A 17,273-nucleotide genomic window follows, 5' to 3' on the forward strand; every position below is an offset into this window, starting at 1 on the left:
CAGGCATGATAGGCCACATTCAGGATGCTGATGAATTGCTCAAGAAATGCTCTGTGCACACACTTGGGACCAGGTGCCATGACATTCTGTTCTTAACCGATCAGGAATGGCCTGGACCTTTGGATTCGGTGTATAGGATCTACTCACTTTGAGCAACCAGAAAAAAAAAAAAAAAAGAGAGAGAAGAAAATGCTACCTATTAGATAACTGAATAAATAGAGTGTGGCCAACTTCTCACACCCATCCTGTGCTTATTGCGTGAGGTGAATGAGATGTGCTGGGAACACCGGGGAAATGGCTGGATTTTCTCCTCACCAAGGTGTTGCTGCTTGTCAGGAAGTTGCGACACTGGTTTAGCACGGAGGCAGAGAAACATTATGAGGACAATTTAGGCACTGATCAGTGGCAAAGCATGTTCTGTTCGAGAAGCCAGGAGAGTGTTTGCTGGGCTCTCAGGAGCATGGGGCCGGGCCAGCTGCCAAGGATAATTGTAAAGATATGGGCTCTATTCTGAAGAAGTGCCCATTCTTAGAAGACAGAAATAGATGTGGATGCACACAGATCCAGATTCTCACAGAGCACAAATGCTGCACGGGGATTAGGCTTGGTGCACTGGGAAGTTGAATTAACTCTTCCAACCCACTAGGGTCCTTGTTAGTGCATCGAAGCAGTAATTTACTCAATGACAAGAGTTCACGTCGCTTTCTAAGGCACTTAACTTACTCCCAGGATGTTGGTTGCACACCAGGGGAATCCGGCTCACTAATCTTTAATACTTGTCATAATTATTTTTCTTTCAATAATACTATTTCCCCCCTGAGAAACTCAAAATTATTACATAAGAAATGTAGAAATATAAGTGTGTGATATTTTTTAATAAAATGTAGTCAGTGGCCCCAGGGAATTTTTGTAGCAAAAGCCTCTCAAATCAATTATATTTTCTCATTTCTGTTTCCAATAATTGAATATTTTATTTCTATATTTATTTAAGTTCTTTCAAAATGGAAAGGTGGAGTTGTGTTGACACACTGGGAGAGGAGGGTATTATTAATTAAAGTTGTTTAAAGTCTAAGATGGAAACAGTGCTGATGCATATAAATTTGCTTCAATGAGCTGTCAGCTGCTCTGTGAGGTTACAGAAATATTATTGGCAATTCCGGGTGGTAGCACTATTATATGCATCATTCCATCCTCTCTGGGAGGTCCCCGGTGGTGGCCCTCCGAGAGGCGTCATCCCATCATCTCTAGGAGGTAAGTCTGCAATCACAGTTCATCCAGTCAGAGAAAAAATGACCGATGCTCCCCTAGGTGTTTAGAGCCCATGACTCAGCTGTTTAGAAAATCCAGGATTACAGACTGCATTTGTCTCATTTTAATCTGAATGTTCAGTCCTGCTCCCTCCCTCTGTCACTTCAACTGGCCCTCATTGTCATGTACCTCCATTGTCTCATCTGATTCTAACATTCCTGCTGTGATGTGGGTGGGGGTGAAGGTCATTCCCCTTTCATCGGTAAGGAACGCAAGGTTCAGAAAGGTTGAGGACATTTGCCCAGGGTCACAAGGCTGCTTGGTGTCAGAGTCAGAACTAGCCTTGGGGGGAAAGTGGGTCTTCTGGTTCCTTGTGGGCACTTCCTGTGGACTCCCTGACCTCCGGTCCTGTTTGGCTTGACCTCTCAGCTTCAACTGCCCTTCCATGCCACTGCTGCACAAATGCTCTGAATGTTTGAATAAACAACCCCTGAGAAGAGCAGCCCAAGGAGGCCCCTGCCCAGAGACTGATGAGTTACCCAGAGGCCTGGAGCGCTCTCGGGATGGCAGACACCGCCTGCAGGAGTTGGCATTCGTCAGAAAACAGTTCTTCACGGAGCGGGTAGATCTTCAACCCTGTCTGGCTAGCTCCCTTTCTAAGCTGGAGGTGTCAGAGGCGTGTGAACCAGAGCAACTCCATCTTGAATAGGAGCTGGGTAAAATGAGGCTGAAATCTACTGGGCTGCATTCCTAGACATTTAAGGCATTCTAAGTCACAGGATGAGATGGGAGGTCAGCACAATATACAGGTCCTAAAGACCTTGCTGATAAAACAGTTTGCAGTAAAGAAGCTGGCTAAGACCCACCAAAACCAAGATGGCCATAAGAGTGACCTCTGGTCGTCCTCACTGCTACACTCCCACCAGCACCATGACAGTTTACAAATGCCATGGCAATGTCAGGAAGTTACTCTATATTGTCTAAAAATGGGAGGCACGAATAATTCACCCCTTGTTTAGCATATCATCAAGAAATAACCATAAAAATGGGCAACCAGCAGCGGGGCCGCTCTGTCTATGGAGTAGCCATTCTTTTATTCCTTTACGTTTTTAATACGTTGTTTTCACTTGACTCTATGGACTCGCCCTGAATTCTTTCTTGCGCGAGATCCAAGAACCCTCTCTTGGAGTCTGGACCGGGACCCCTTTCCTGTAACAGAGGCTCCTTTAAAACAGGTTTGGATAATGCCACCCCTAGTTCTCTCTCTTTCCTCTAGCCCAGCCTCATGGGGAAACCTCTCTAGAGGCCTCTGATTTTTTCTGCGGTTGGTTAAGGAAGACCAGAGTGACCTACTCAGGGAAGTTAATTTCAGAGGTCAAGCAATGACTTTCCCAGAGTTTGCCTCTTCAAACCCATGCCACTGGAGATTAATAAATGTTAGTTATTGTTATTTGGCCCCAAGGAGGCTTTGAACACAGAGAATTATGACCCGAGTGCCTAAGTCAACCCCATAGCCTTAGATCGATCCACTGTGACACCAGAAGGCGAAATGGGACACAAGGGTAGAAATTACAAAGAGGCTGACTTCAGTTTGAAATAAAGGACTTTCAAGTAATTAGAACTCTTTGAAAAAGGAATGGCCCTGTCAAAAGGTTCCATTGCCAGAAGTAGTTAAAGAGAGTTGTTGACTGCCTATCAAAAGTGCTGGGAAGGGAGAGGACGGTTAGAAGAGATGACCTCTAAGGTCTCAGCACGGAGATATTTAATTTGTATATCCTTCCTGTGGACACATTTCCATGTCCTGGAGTACAGAGGGAGGGAGTGGGGCCAGAGGTCAGGGCCAATGGTCAGGCGGCTCCAGAGCATCTGTCTCTGGACACAACACAGGCCCACAGCTCATAGGCCTGGCCACCTTCTCAGTTCCCCTGATTTCATCAACACTGTCACCATTGACTGGCTTAGCAGCAGCAACCACTTAACATAACCAAAAGATCTATTTTGATGAGATTCTGGGATAAAAAGCCCGAATGACTTTTCCCCTCGAATCATAGGAAACGGCCACGGAGATATCACTGTGTCACTTGAATGTGTACCTGCTTGCCAGTCACTCCGGATTGATGCTTCCTGATGTAAACAATGGCTGATCGGAAGGTCTAAATCATACGTGTGAAACTTCATGCAAAACAAAAGTGATTGGGTATTTAGGCAAAAACATCAGTTTAGTAGTTTTCCTGGCAAATGTCCTATAACTGAGTGTGTGTGTGTGTGTGTGTGCGTGCGTGTGTGTGTGTACATATTCATGTATAAATCAGTTTGCTTTACAAGCAAGTAATAGTCAGGTCATTCTGCTGGGCAATTTACGCTCTAGGAAACCAGTGGGGCCTGTGTTACATGCGTGCTTTTTTACAGGTTACTCAGAACCATTTAGAAAATTACTATTGTGCTTCACAAAATGGCCCAGCAGCCTGAGGAATTAACCCTCTTCCCAATACGTCTAATTCACTTGTTCTTCAGGTAATTGGCACATTAGAGCTGATGCAGGTCCAGTGTCTATATAATAAAAACAGCTAATTTTTACTGAGTGCTTAGCATGTTCCTGGCACTCTAAATGAATTGGATACAGCCTCAATAAATCCTCACAACAACCCAGATGAGAGTTCCATTATTGTCCCCATTTTAACGGAAGAGTAAATTGAGACTCAGAGAGAAAAGTAATTTGCTCATGGTCACATAGCTTCTAGTGCCTGGCACTTAAGAGGCACTCAATGAGTGATGATTAATATTATTTTATAGTAGGAGGCACAATTGGGATTTCAGTCCAGGTCTAACACTCAATGAAGCCTTTGCACTTGGCCTCTATGTAGTTCTGCCTCATACAATTCATACTGTGCACAAAAAGGAGGCATGCCATGGCCAAGTGCTGCCAGTGGAAATCCCTGTCCTAAGGGAGGCATATTGTGTATGTCACACTTTCAGTAGCTCCCTGTCAGTTGGCATCATGTGGCACGTAAAGCAGAATGATTGAGATAGGAGTCTCCAAACTCAGGTAGGGTGCATGAAGTTTCCAGAAGTTCATCAATTCATTCAGTGTTAGTGCAACCTATGGCAAGGTTCATAGCTTGCAGATGTCATCCTTCCTAAAACTGATGTGCCGGAGAATGCTCTGTGGGCAAGGCTCCCTGCCAGCTCCAACTTTCTGCACCCCAGGTTTCTGCCAGACCAGATACTTCCCTCACCTGGGCCTGTCCTCTGCACAAAAGTAAGAGACACCCGCTCTGAAGAGTGCATCCAATGGGCACGGGGCTCGATGAGATGCCAATGCGTTTGTGAGCATTAGAAAACAGGTTTCCCTTTCTCAGAGCGAGTGGAGTGTGAGCTGGATTTTAGTCTCATCCATGGGCTCAGCCGTGTGCCCACAGGCACATCACTGCCTGCACAAATCTTACAGGAGTGTATTGCCCAAGAAATAGAATCCCCTGGGCACCAAAGAGGCAGTTTCAAATACTGATTTCCAGGAAGCCTCAGAGTATGGAGTTTCCTGTAGTTCTTTTAGGAGGTTTGTGAGCAAAATCACTGGCTGCAGTGTGGGTTGATGAGATCACTGGGCTGCCATCGCAGCTCCCTGGGGCACGAGCTGCCTCCGGGACAGCCCCACAGAGAGAGCCCCACAGAGACACTAGCAGTACCGCAGGCTTCTCAGCTGAGATGACAGAGGGCACCTGCCAGGCCAGAAGGTTAACCACTCACTCTTCATTTCTAAACAAAGATTGTCAAGCATCTCTTAAAGTACAAAAATATAATTGCAGGCCAGACAACAATAGAGATTGAATAATAGACTCATAAAATTAATGGTCAGAAACTCCATAGCAGTATTTCAGCTCCACGTTTCTCTAGTCCCAGATTATAAACACCCTACATAAAAAAAAAAAAAAAAAAAAAAAGATGCACTCAACATTCCAGCCACTCCTTAAGAACAGGGCAGCTTACTAATCCTGGGAAAGTCACACCTGGGGACAAAGTTTATTATTGGTTTAACCAAACTGAGAAAGTGTTGGTGTAGTCTGTCCACGGTGCTTTCTCGTCCCTTCAGCTACTTGAATGAGTATGATTTTCAGGTTAGTGTTAATGATATGACGTGAGTGCAGTTTTCCTGGGAGAGGCTGCCTTTTAAAATAGATTTCTGAGAATTAAAGAACTTCTGCAGCACCCTCTCCATTATATATATGAGTCAAATGTTGATATAAAGCAGTGTTGCCGCCAAAGACTACCACACACCCCGGGGATCTAGGGATGAATGAGTGAAAGAATGAATAAGCTTTTTTTTTTTTTTTTTTTTAAGAGAGAGTCTTGCTCTGTCACCCAGTACAGTGGCACAGTCTCGGCTCACTGCAACCTCCGCCTCCCGGATTCAAGTGATTCTCCTGCTTCAGCCTCCTGAGGAGCTGGGATTAGAGGGACGCACCACCACACCCGGCTAATTTTTGTATTTTTAGTAGAGACGGGGTTTCACCACGTTGGCCAGGCTGGTCTTGAACTCCTGACCTCAAGTCATCCACCTGCCTCGGCTTCCTAAAGTGCTAGGATTACAGGCGTGGATAAACATTTTTAAAGTTCCATCTGTGTGTCATGCATGGCTTTAGAAGATAATAGTAATGTGAAAAGCTAATGTTTGTTGAGCACCCACCATATCCCAGACCTTGTTCTAAGAAGGGTTCATACCTTTGCTTATTGAATCTGCCATCCCCTTTTACAGAACAGGTAGCTGGCTCACCCTCACTCAGCCAGGACATAAAGGAGTCAGGGTGGGATGGAGCACCTGCCTTGAGGGGTACACTGCTCCCAGCTGCGAGGGAGGACCGGCCCACCACACACTCCCCCTCCTTTGGCAGAACATTCTTATTCCATATCTTGGAGATCTGGTTCCCATCTAAACCCATAGGCTGTACCTAGGACTCTGCTGTTGAAATTGAAGGATGCCTCAGCTAGACAGGAGGAATGAGTTCAGGAGATCCATTGTACAGCATGGGGACTATACTTCATAACAACGTGTTATATACTTGAAAATTGCTAAGACAGTAGATTCTAAGTATCCTCACAACACACACAAAATAAGTAAATTACAAGTAACACATAGGTTAAATAGCTTGATTTAGCCATCCCACAACGTATACGTGTATCAAAGCATCATGCTGTGTGCCGTAAACATAGACATTTTTCTCAATCAAAACATAATTAAAAATAAAGTAAAACAAAATAGTCCAACTCTAGAAACCACAAAACAAAGCCAACACTACTAAAAAGACAAAGAATGTAGTTAAGTCTTATTTTCTGCTTAATCAAGAGAAAGATCAATAAGATCTAGTAACTTCATGAAGAGAGAGAAAAGAAAAAGACTAACAAATTTAGAGAAGTTTCTTGAAAAAGAAAGGGTGCGATATCTTTTTTCCTCTTCATCCTCAGCCTTAGTTGAAAATTAAGTGAAGTATCAAGGCAGTGTACATACTCTAATGCCAAGTGAGTAACCAGAACCTCGCTGTGCACTACGGTAACCACATGTGACTGCTGAGCATCTGAATTGTGGCTAATCTAATTTGAAGACTTAGTGCTCAAAAAAATGTTAAATATCTAATTTCCTGTTTTTATATTGATAGCACATTGAAATGACAATATTTTTTCTTGTTTTGGATTAAGTACAATATATTATTTTAAAAAAATTAAAAATCGAATGATGCTGGTCTTTTCAAATTTGAAAGGAGAAATTAGATCAATGGGTTGGGTTTTCTCAATGTTCTTTTTTTTTTTCTTTTTTCAGATGCAGGGTTTTACTTTGTCTTGCAGGCTGGAGCGCAGAGGTGTGATCAGCTCACGGCAGCCTCGAGCTCTTGGGGCTCAAGCGATCCTTCCACCTCAGTCTCCCATAGCTGGGATTACAGGCACGCACCACCATACCTGGCCGTCATATTTTAAAAGACTACATTGCTGGCTGAGTGCAGTGGCTCACACCTGCAATCTCAGCACTTTTGGAGGTTGAGGCAGGAGGATCACTTGAGCCCAGGAGTTGGAGGCTACAGTGAACTGTGATCACTGCACTCCAGCCTGGGTGACAGAGCCAGACCCTGTCTCTAAAAAATAAAATAAAATATGAGAAGTAAAAAGGATAAACAAACAAACAAACAAAAAAACCCTGCACTCATCCACAATTCCATCACTGGAAATATCCACTTTAATGTTTGAATATGTATCTCCTAGTATGTAGGTTTCGTTGTTTGCTTTTTAACCAGAGGGCAGTCATACTATACGTACTACTTTTTTTTTTCTTTTAGAGGCAGGGTTTCACAGTGTAGTCCGGGCTGGAGTGCAGTGGTCATTCACAGGCATGATCACAGTGGCCTACAGCCTGCAACTCCTGGGCTCAAGCAATCTTCCTTTCTCAGCCTCTCCAGCAGCTGGAATTACAGGCACATGCTACTGTGCCTGGCTCTCATATACTACTTTTTAGCCAACTTTTTTTTTTCACTTAATAATATAGGCCCGGCACAGTGGCTCACACCTGTAATCCCAGCACCTTGAGAGGCCAAGGTAGGTGGATCTCGGGGTCAGGAGATTGAGGACATCCTGGCAAACATGGTGAAACCCCGTCTCTACTAAAAATACACAAAAATTAGCCAGGCGTGGTGGCGGGTGCCTGTAGTCCCAGCTACTTGGGAGGCTGATGCAGGAGAATGGCGTGAACCCGGGAGGTAGAGCTTGCAGTGAGCCGAGGTCGTGCCACTGCATTCCAGCCTGGGCAACAGAGCAAGACTCTGTCTCAAAATAAATAAATAAAATAATAATAATAATAATAATATAAAGGGCCCATCTTTATATTTCAAAAGAAATATGTTGTCAGGATTTTACATGACTGCATACTATTTCATTGGACTAATATGGTACAATTTGCTCAAGCCACTCTCTATCTTTGGAAATTTAGCTTATTTCCACATTTTTGCTATGATGAAACACATTATGACAAATATCTTTGCACATACACCCATCAGGAGAAATATCTAGTTTTTAAGGCTTTTGACAGCTACTACAAGAGATTACCCACAGGAAAGTTTGTACTAACATGTATTCATATAAGCCTTGTATAAAAATACGGATTTTCCAACACTAATACCAGCATTAAAATTTCACCAATATTATTGTATTTCAATGTGTAGCTTTGGTTTACTAATAAAGTAAAATTTTTCTTCCCAACTGCTTATTAGGCATCTGTATTTTTTTCTGAATTTATTTGATGGAACTCCTTATGTATGAAGGATAGTAAGCTGTCATTATATATCGAAGTATTTTTCCAGGTTTGCTGTTCATCTTTTTATGTTTTTATGGCATTTTCGACACAGTCAAAGCTATCCTTATTTTCATTTATACTTTATTTATTTAGTATCAGGCTTACAAAAACCTTCCCCATCCCAAGATCATTTAATCTTTACCTGAGTTTTTCCCTAGCAATTTTACGGCTTTCTTATCTCACATGATGATCCTTTTAGAATTTACTTTGGTTTAATACACTAGGTTTGCATCTAGTTTTTACTCTCCTCGCCACCACCCATAGCAGTTAGACAGCATCTCAGTATCATTTACTGTATCGTTATCCAATCATTCATTTATTCAGCAAACAGTTTATCTAAGGCCCACGATGAGCAGGCATTGTTCTAGGTCCTTGGGATACAAGAAGGAACTTTCATTCTAATGGAAACAGCAGATAATGGCAACTAAATATATATGGTAGATGCAGCTGAATGCAGTGAACAGGGAGAGGATGGCTATTTTATGCAGGGTGGCCAGGGAAGCTCTCTCTGAAATGGTGGCATTGGGCACAGACCTAAAGGGAGTGAGAGGTGACCTGTGCGTCTGAGGACGAGCTCCAAGGTGCTAGGCCGTGACATAGGAGTGTTCAAGAAATGATGAAGAAACTGCTCTACCAGAGCAGTACCACAAATAAGGGAGAGAGCGCTAGAACAGTTCAGAGGGGTGACAGGAGCCAGCTCACGTAGCCCCTGATAGATCACGGAGAAGGCCTTGGATTTTGCACTGGGTGAGGGTAGTGGATTGTATTTCCCAAAGACGACCACGGCGGTGCGCGTCAGCTCTCTTGCAATGTGACATTGTCATGCCTCCCTCAGGAGGTGGAACCTATCCCTCATCCTCGTTGAGTCTGAGCAGGCCTGGTGACTGCTTTGGTCAACAGAAGATGGCATAAAGGCTGCTGTGTATTTTAGGAGCAACTCCTAACTGGTATGGCAGCTTCAGCTTCCTGCCTCTTAGAAACCGATCACAACGCGAAAAGTGCAACCACTAAAAGACTGCCATTCTGTGAGAAGCCCAAGGCACAGGGAGAGCCCTGGAGAATGAGATGCCACATGAAGAGAGATGGCATCCAAGGAGCTGCAAGGCACCACACATGAGAGTGGAAGGGGATCCTTCTGCTCAGCCAGCCCAGACAAGCAAAGACCCAGATTCATGACCCATGACATCTTGAGCAAGTTCAGAAGGTTGTTTTGAGCCACCATGGTTTAGGGTAGTTGGTTATGCAGCAAGGGGCAACTGGAACAGTGAAGTAGGGACCCACAGGAGAGTTCTGAGCAATCATATATTTTGACTTAAGTGTTATAAGAATTCCTCTGGCTCCGTGCTGAGAACAGAGTGAAGGAGGGAGAGTGTGGAAAGAAGAAGATTACTTTGGAGAGCAGAGGAGAGATCATAGGGTCCAGGACCAGGGAGGTGGAGGCTAAAGTGGTAAGAAGCGATTCAATTCTGGATGATTTCAAAGAACACAGAGATGGGATTTGCTGATGGATTAGCTATGAGTTGTGGAGGAAAGAAGCTAAGGATGGCTTCAAGGTCCTAGGCTGACACTGGAAGAACGAAGGGGCTTTGTGGGGATGTGAGAAAACTGGGGGAGGAACAGGGCTGGAGTCAGAGAAATGAGCAACACTGTTTTGGACATGTTAAGATGTGAGGTTGAACACACATTCAAAAGGAGAGACTAAGTGTTGTGGGAGAGCTGGGTCTGTAGTCGGGAAAAAGTCAGGGCTGGGAGATGTAAGTTTGGGCATCGTTGGTGTTTCATTGGTCACAGTGGACCAGATCATCCGGGAGCGAATGCAAATAAAGCAGGGGCATCCGGGGACTGAGGCGCTTCACCAGCCGGAGATGTGGGAGAGGTGGAGAAGGTACCCAAAAGGGAGACTGAGAAGGTGCGGCCAGTGAGGTAGGAAGAGAGGAAGAGAATGATGATCTGGGAGGCAGAGGAGGAAGGTTTCCAGAAGGAAGGAGTGAATGTGTCAAATCAATAGAAGAATCAAGTCAAAGGAAGACTGACAATTCTCACTATGACTGTCATCATTCTTGAAATGACTGATTCAAAAAGGGGCTTTTCCCATATTCTAAATGGGCACATGTGGGAGTGTGTGTGCACGTTCACACTTTCCCTTCTCCCCCATTGATCTGTTTATCCATTTGGAGCTATGTGACCACAGAAGCTTTTGTATCTGACAAAACAAGTATCACACTTTCTCTTTTTCTCATCTTTGTTTTGAAAGTATCCTGGTTATTCTTATCTAAAATTAATTTGAAATTTGACATTTGAATGTTATCAAGTCCTCTCCCTCCCCAAATGCAGTGGAATTTTAATTTAATCTTTTAAAATAAAAATTAGTTTGTTGAAAGTTGATATTGAGTTTTCTACTTGGTATATGTTGCCATTTATGTATGTTTTACATCGCTAAGTAGATTTTATAGATTCTTTTTATATAGGTCTTGTGGTGTTTCCTCTTAAATTCTTTTCTAGGTATTTACATTTTGATGCCTTTTATGAATTGTATCCCATTTCCCCATTACATTTTCTTACTGGCCTTTTTTTCTGCCATAAGGAATCTATTTATATACAAAGAATTCTATTATTTTGTATTATTTTACAGCTGATACAAACAGATTGCAACACCTTTAATATTTTCACCGCATGAGATCTCACATGTATGAAGTTACACAACCAATGTATAAGGCTGTCCTACTCTCTGCTTGTAAAATCATTCCTAGTTTGGAGAATGGGATTTAATATATCAGGATTTCATGGTGTTTCCCAAAAAACTTCATGATTTCCAGGTGCTCTGGGAATGACTGTAGCCACACATCTCAGAATGTCCCAGATATTCCCAATTTCAAAGATTTTTCCCTTTGTTAACCCATGAGTCAGACCATATGTCCTTTGATCTCTGCTTCAGAAAATGTTGTCATGGTATTTAGAAATAGGGACAGCCAGGCAAAGTTGTAACACATGGGGTGTTTTTCCTCTGAGCCCCTAGCTTTCCTCTTAGTATTCTCCCTGGTTATGTGCTTCTGGTGCGTGCATGTGTGCATGTGCACACGTGCGTACACACACACACACACACACACACACTGGCATCCTGGAGGAAAGGGATTTTATTCAAATACAACCACATGAACTGCCTGTACAGCCTAGACTCAGGATCGCCCTGAGGGAGCTGGCATGGGAGGTTTCAGAGCTGGGCAGACTGGACGAGGACCCCTCTTCTGTGTTTACTGAGGGTCACTTAGCCTCTTTGAGCCTCCGTTCTCCATAGGTGAAAGGAGTGTATCATATCTGCCTTGCAGCGGTGTTGTGGGACTCAGAGAGAATGTCCGTAACATCCATGCCCAGTGTAGAGTAGGAGCTGGGAAGTAATACCCACTACTGTGATTTTGTGAGGTGTTCCAGATAACTGCTCAGGTCTTTAAGAAAATTCCTTGGGCTTCATACTCCACTCCTAGCTGTGGAAGCAAAGCAACCAGAATGAGAATGCAGGAAGCATGGGGTGGCCATCTGCCAGTTCTCCCTTTTGTATGCCTATCTCTGCAAACAAACCCACCAACGGCTAGATTGCCCATGATAACAAGCCAGCCTCCACTCAGAGCTCACTGTGCAATGACTGTGTGGAAGACGTTTGTGATTTTTTTTGCTGTCACCACCAACTATCTACCCTTCCTGTTACCACCGCAGTCTTCCTTCGGGGGATGCCTCACTACGCATAGATGTGGGAGATAGGCCGGAAGTCTAATGGAGGGTCTACCTTTCCCCAAGGGGCAGGCGAGTGATCTAAACAGGGGTCATCACTCTCTTCCCTCTCTCTGGGATTTTAAATAAGTGACATCCCAATATGGGGACAATTGAGGTCATATCTGTCACTGTGGCAGCCACATCATGTGGCCCAGGCTGTTGCCACGTTTCCATTCCTGTGGTTCTTGATGGTTTTCTTACCTTTGCTTGCCGCTCTATTTTAAGTCAGTCAGCCCCCAGTATTGTTCCGCCAGATTGACATTTTGTTCAGCATAGCCTGATTCGGTTTCTGTCTTTTGCAACAGGAGCACTGTCTGATACAACCACAATCCAAGAGGAAAATAGAAAAAGGGAGCTCATACCACTTCAAAAGATTTCTCTTTACTGTGGTCATCATCCAGGGCTTGGGAGAAAGTGAAATCTTAAAAGATACCAGTATGCCAGGCGCAGTGGCTGACGCCTGTAATCCCAGCACTTTGGGAAGCTGAGGGGGGTGCATCACCTGGGGTCAGGAGCTCGAGACCAGCCTGGCCAATATGGTGAAACCCAGTCTCTACTAAAAATACAAAAAATGAGCCGGGCGTGATGGTGGGTGTCTGTAATCCCAGCTCTTCAGGAGGCTGAGGCAGGAAAATCACTTGAACCCAGCAGGCGGAGGTTGCAGTGAGCTGAGATCGTGCCACTGTACTCCAGCCTGGGTAACAGAGCAAGACTCTGTCTCAAAAAAAAAAAAAAAAAAAAAAGTGTCCCACTAAATGGGACACAACGACTGAGTTACAGTTATGCACCATCCCATTAGAGAGGATCTGGGGGTAGAATGCCTTTCTGTTTGCCAATTTATCATCAAAGGGGCGAGAGGCTGAAGAGGCGGAAGGGGAGTGGTGAATATCAACTTATGCAACCACCACTCAAACACAAACTCTTTGCATCCTTTTAGGAGAACTTGAAACAATTTCAATTTTCAATTTTCAGCTGCTAATACTTACTGAGCCCTTTCAATGTGCCAGGCACTCTTCTAAGCACTTTGAATGTATCAGGATGGGGAAAAGTAAAAGCCCTATTTGCCCTTTCTCTCTTCTTTATCCGTGGTCTCCACATTGCTCCTTGGCCCTGAGAAAGCTGCCACAAAGCGTTTTACTAGTTATCTGATTGTCATTCTATTTAACATGTCCCCTGGTCTGCTGGCTGATGGTAGTTTAAGCAGGATCTAATTGGTAACATATTGCCAATTGAATTAAGTGCCATATGATAGAGATTTAAACCATGGTAATTTTTCCATAAAGAAAAAATCTGTCAACAGGCTATAGTCAAGGAACAGCAATAAATCAAATTGTCATGTTTATTAGTTATTGCAGGAGTCTAGTTGTCTTGTATTCATTATAACCCCCCATTTTTAGCGCAGATAAAAGCTATAAAGAGGAATACCTGTGCAAGACGCTTTTTAATAGGTTTATATTTGTACACAAACACCTGCTTGTATTTTAATGATGAGAACAATGGTGCCATTTCACTTTGAAAGGAGCATGTATTTTTGGCTGTTTTCTGGATGAAGAACAATGTTTTTAGTTTTTGGCAAAGCTATGTTTTAAAACATTGAGAATCAACTCACTAATAACCAAAAAAAAAAAAAGGCAAATGAAAGCAGAAATGAGATATGACTTGTTTGTCAGACTTGGAAATACTAAAAGAACAGATAGGATGATTGCACTAAAGGATTTCTAGAACAGTCATTGTAATTTAACTTGTAATATTCAAAAACTGGAAATCAACTACATTTTCATATATGGGAACGGTTGTACAAATTATGGAACATCAGTTCCAGAGGGTGCAAATGGGTCATTTGAAAGAACAAGTTAAATCATACCTAATGGCATGTCATTAAGAACCAACATTATTTATACTTTTCCTTTCCATTTAACTTGCCTTTACCGAAGGTGGATTTCAACACGTTTTCCTTACATGACTCGGAAATAATATAACAGCATTTTACATATGTAGACTCATTGAGCCCTCATAAAACCCTGTGAACTCTGTAGGACAGGACATTATAGGACACTTCACAGAAAAAGACGTGGAAGTGCAGAAGAGAAAATTTATTTATGGAAGGGTCCATAGCTGTCAACCTTGATAGGCAGGACGTCAGACTACGGGTCCTTCCTCTGAGTAGTGGTGTAGAAAAGATGGTCGGAATTTGGAAACCAGCATCCAGCTCCTCACTATGCCTTCAGCTTTCACTGTGACTTTGAACTTGTTTCTTAAACTCTGAAACTGGACATCCTCACTGGTCACGTTTTGTTACTACTTGCTTTGTATTCTGAGTGTGACACGTGGGGGATTGGGACACAGGATCTGGAGATGGCCAGATCCCAATGCTGCTATTTCCCAGCTCTGCACTCTTAGGCTACCTACCAGTCTCTCCTCTAAAATAAGCATAATCGCAATGGCTCAGATACAATAACGAAATGTGTGTAAAATGCCGAGCGCCATGTCTCACACCTGAGAGGCACTGAACGCATATGATGTACTATCATTTGGATGTCACCGTCCCATGTGCCTATTTCCTGGTTTGCTGTACAAGATGTGTATGAGTACATGTGATTGAGCCCCCAGAGCTCCAGAGCAGGTTCCTCTCACAAGCAGGCCTCGTAGGGAGGGGTGTTCTGTGCTTTTCCTCTTTCCTGCTTACTACTTGTCTGTAGCTGCGGTGTAAGGACTGTAATGTCACTGCTCTGGCCTTAAGTGTCACCTCCCAAACCCATTTTACACACACCATCTCCCACCTTCCACCTTTCCCAAACTTTCACCATGTCCCTTCGAGTTTGATGGCTTAATTGTACAAAAGATAGTGATGATGATAATGATGATGATGACAATGATAACAGCTGTTAATACCAATGATAATAGCTGCTAATACTTACTGAGCCCTTTCAATGTGCCAGGCACTCTTCTAAGCACTTTGAATGTATTAGCTTATTTAATTCTTACTTAAGAGGAAGGACTACTGTCTACTATTGTACTTGTGTTACAGATGTGGGAACTCTGATGCGGAGATGTATAGTGACTTGCCCAAAACCATCATGTTAGAGTGGGGATTTAAACCTCAAAATCTAGAAAATAAGCAATGTATATATTTTTCTATTTTCTGAATGCAAATCAAATATAAATATGCATAACACAACTAAACACTAAGTGAAGTCACGCCTAGAACAAGGGAATAGCAGTTGACAGAAACACAACCAAAACTAAGAATACTGAATATCTGTATTACTTTCACTGCAATCATTTCACTTCAACAGTGAGTTGGGACAGCCCTAGGTAAAAAGGCTCTCTTGTAGTTAGAATATTCTTAAATTCTGCACCAAGGAACACATACTTTTAATAATGGCAGAGACAATATTTTTGGAGGATTATTTAGTTTGCACGATCAACATTCAAAGAATGAGTTTACCACCACTTTGTTATTGTAAACACTTTGATTTTAGCTACCTGAATGATCCCCCCTTTGAATAAAAGGAATATGAAATGCATGTGTAGACATTATTTCATTTTTATATTTGTGAGACTTGAATAGCAAGGAAATCACATATTAGGAAAAAAAAAACCCTTCGTCTTACAATTAGTTCTCTTTGGTTTCAAAATTCTGGTCACTGTGTATATTGCATTATACCATATGTGTGTGTATATGTATATACACACATAAACACACATACACACAATGTAATGTGTATAAATACATGATGTGTGTATTCACACACACATACATAAATACACACATATACAATGTTCCATCCAAGGAATACAAAGATAGTGCTGTTAGCCCCTAACAGTGAGGAGGTCATTATTCCAAGTCATTTCTGCAGGAGTGACGGTGGCCTTAGGTGGAACCGCCCATGCTCTCTCCTTGTGAGCTCACTCACTGGGGCCGTTGACTGGGGTCCAGTCTGTGGCCATGTCATGGTTTCTTTTTCTGAGGTTATAGCTAATGGGCCACATGAGGTTAAAACACACTTTTCATAAGGCCCCGGCCAGCATCATACATGTGTGTATGAGCATGTTCATACCCAGGTTATGTCTTCTTTATGTGCACCCTCCACCACACACACACGTACACACATGCACACACACACACACTCTCACGGCTTCAGCGACCGACTTTGGTCACATCCCATCTCTTCCTTTTCAATCCCTCTGACTGTTCACCAGGGCCTGGACCATCTCGGTGAGGCTGACCAAGAATGCTCCCCACTGCCCTGCCCAGTGGAGCATGGGCACAGCTACTTGAAGTGCCACCCTTCAGGGCACAAAGTGGGGGCTACCTCTCTTCCACGCAAGGCATCCCAGAGGGCCCACATGCCCTCCAGTTTGATCTTACCTCTCAGCTCCCGTTCCTTTTCTTTCTCTCCCCAGTAAATCATTGAACGTCTTTCTTCTGAGGCTGAGCGTGGAGCTGTCTTCTCGCTGGCGAGCTTTCTGAATGGCACTTTCTGTACAAACAGGAAGAGCATGTGTGGTCACAACCCAAGTGTGCAGGTGTTGATAGAGGATGTGAAAGTGTGGAGGCGAGTGACTAAACCAGATACCCAACCGGCCAACTCTCACTTGTGGCAGGGCCTGGTCCAGAAGGCTGGAAGCAGGAACCTGGACTCACTCTGGGGAGACCAATTGACAAAAGTAGAGGACGGTGGCCATGGAGGCCAAGGGAGAAGGCCCTTTGACTCCACTGCTTTCTAACCCTATGCAGACCCCATAAAAGAATCCCAGGAACATTTTGGAATCTCTTAGATATATGATTACCGGGAATGTTGATTTCAATGGGCTGCTTAACTTGTCCAAAGCTCTGCTGGTTTACTGGACTGTCTGGGCATCCAAGAGATCAGGACCAAAGGCTCATCCTGCCTCAGGACTGTGACAAGTCTTCCAGACC

At 43.5% G+C, this 17,273-nt stretch overlaps 1 protein-coding gene across 2 annotated transcripts in view; it reads right to left on the reverse strand.

Moving 5' to 3' along the window:
• Positions 1-16,828, reverse strand: part of AFF3 (ALF transcription elongation factor 3) — a 617,822-nt gene extending 600,994 nt beyond the window's left edge. For both annotated transcript variants that reach the window (XM_074011090.1, XM_065527510.2), the window contains exon 1: positions 16,722-16,828. The gene's annotated coding sequence lies outside the window, so the exon portion shown is untranslated. The remainder of the gene's footprint in view (positions 1-16,721) is intronic.
• Between the last annotated feature and the right edge of the window lie 445 nt (positions 16,829-17,273).

Source organism: Macaca fascicularis, chromosome 13 (assembly GCF_037993035.2).
Source record: "Macaca fascicularis isolate 582-1 chromosome 13, T2T-MFA8v1.1".
NCBI lineage: Eukaryota > Metazoa > Chordata > Mammalia > Primates > Cercopithecidae > Macaca > Macaca fascicularis.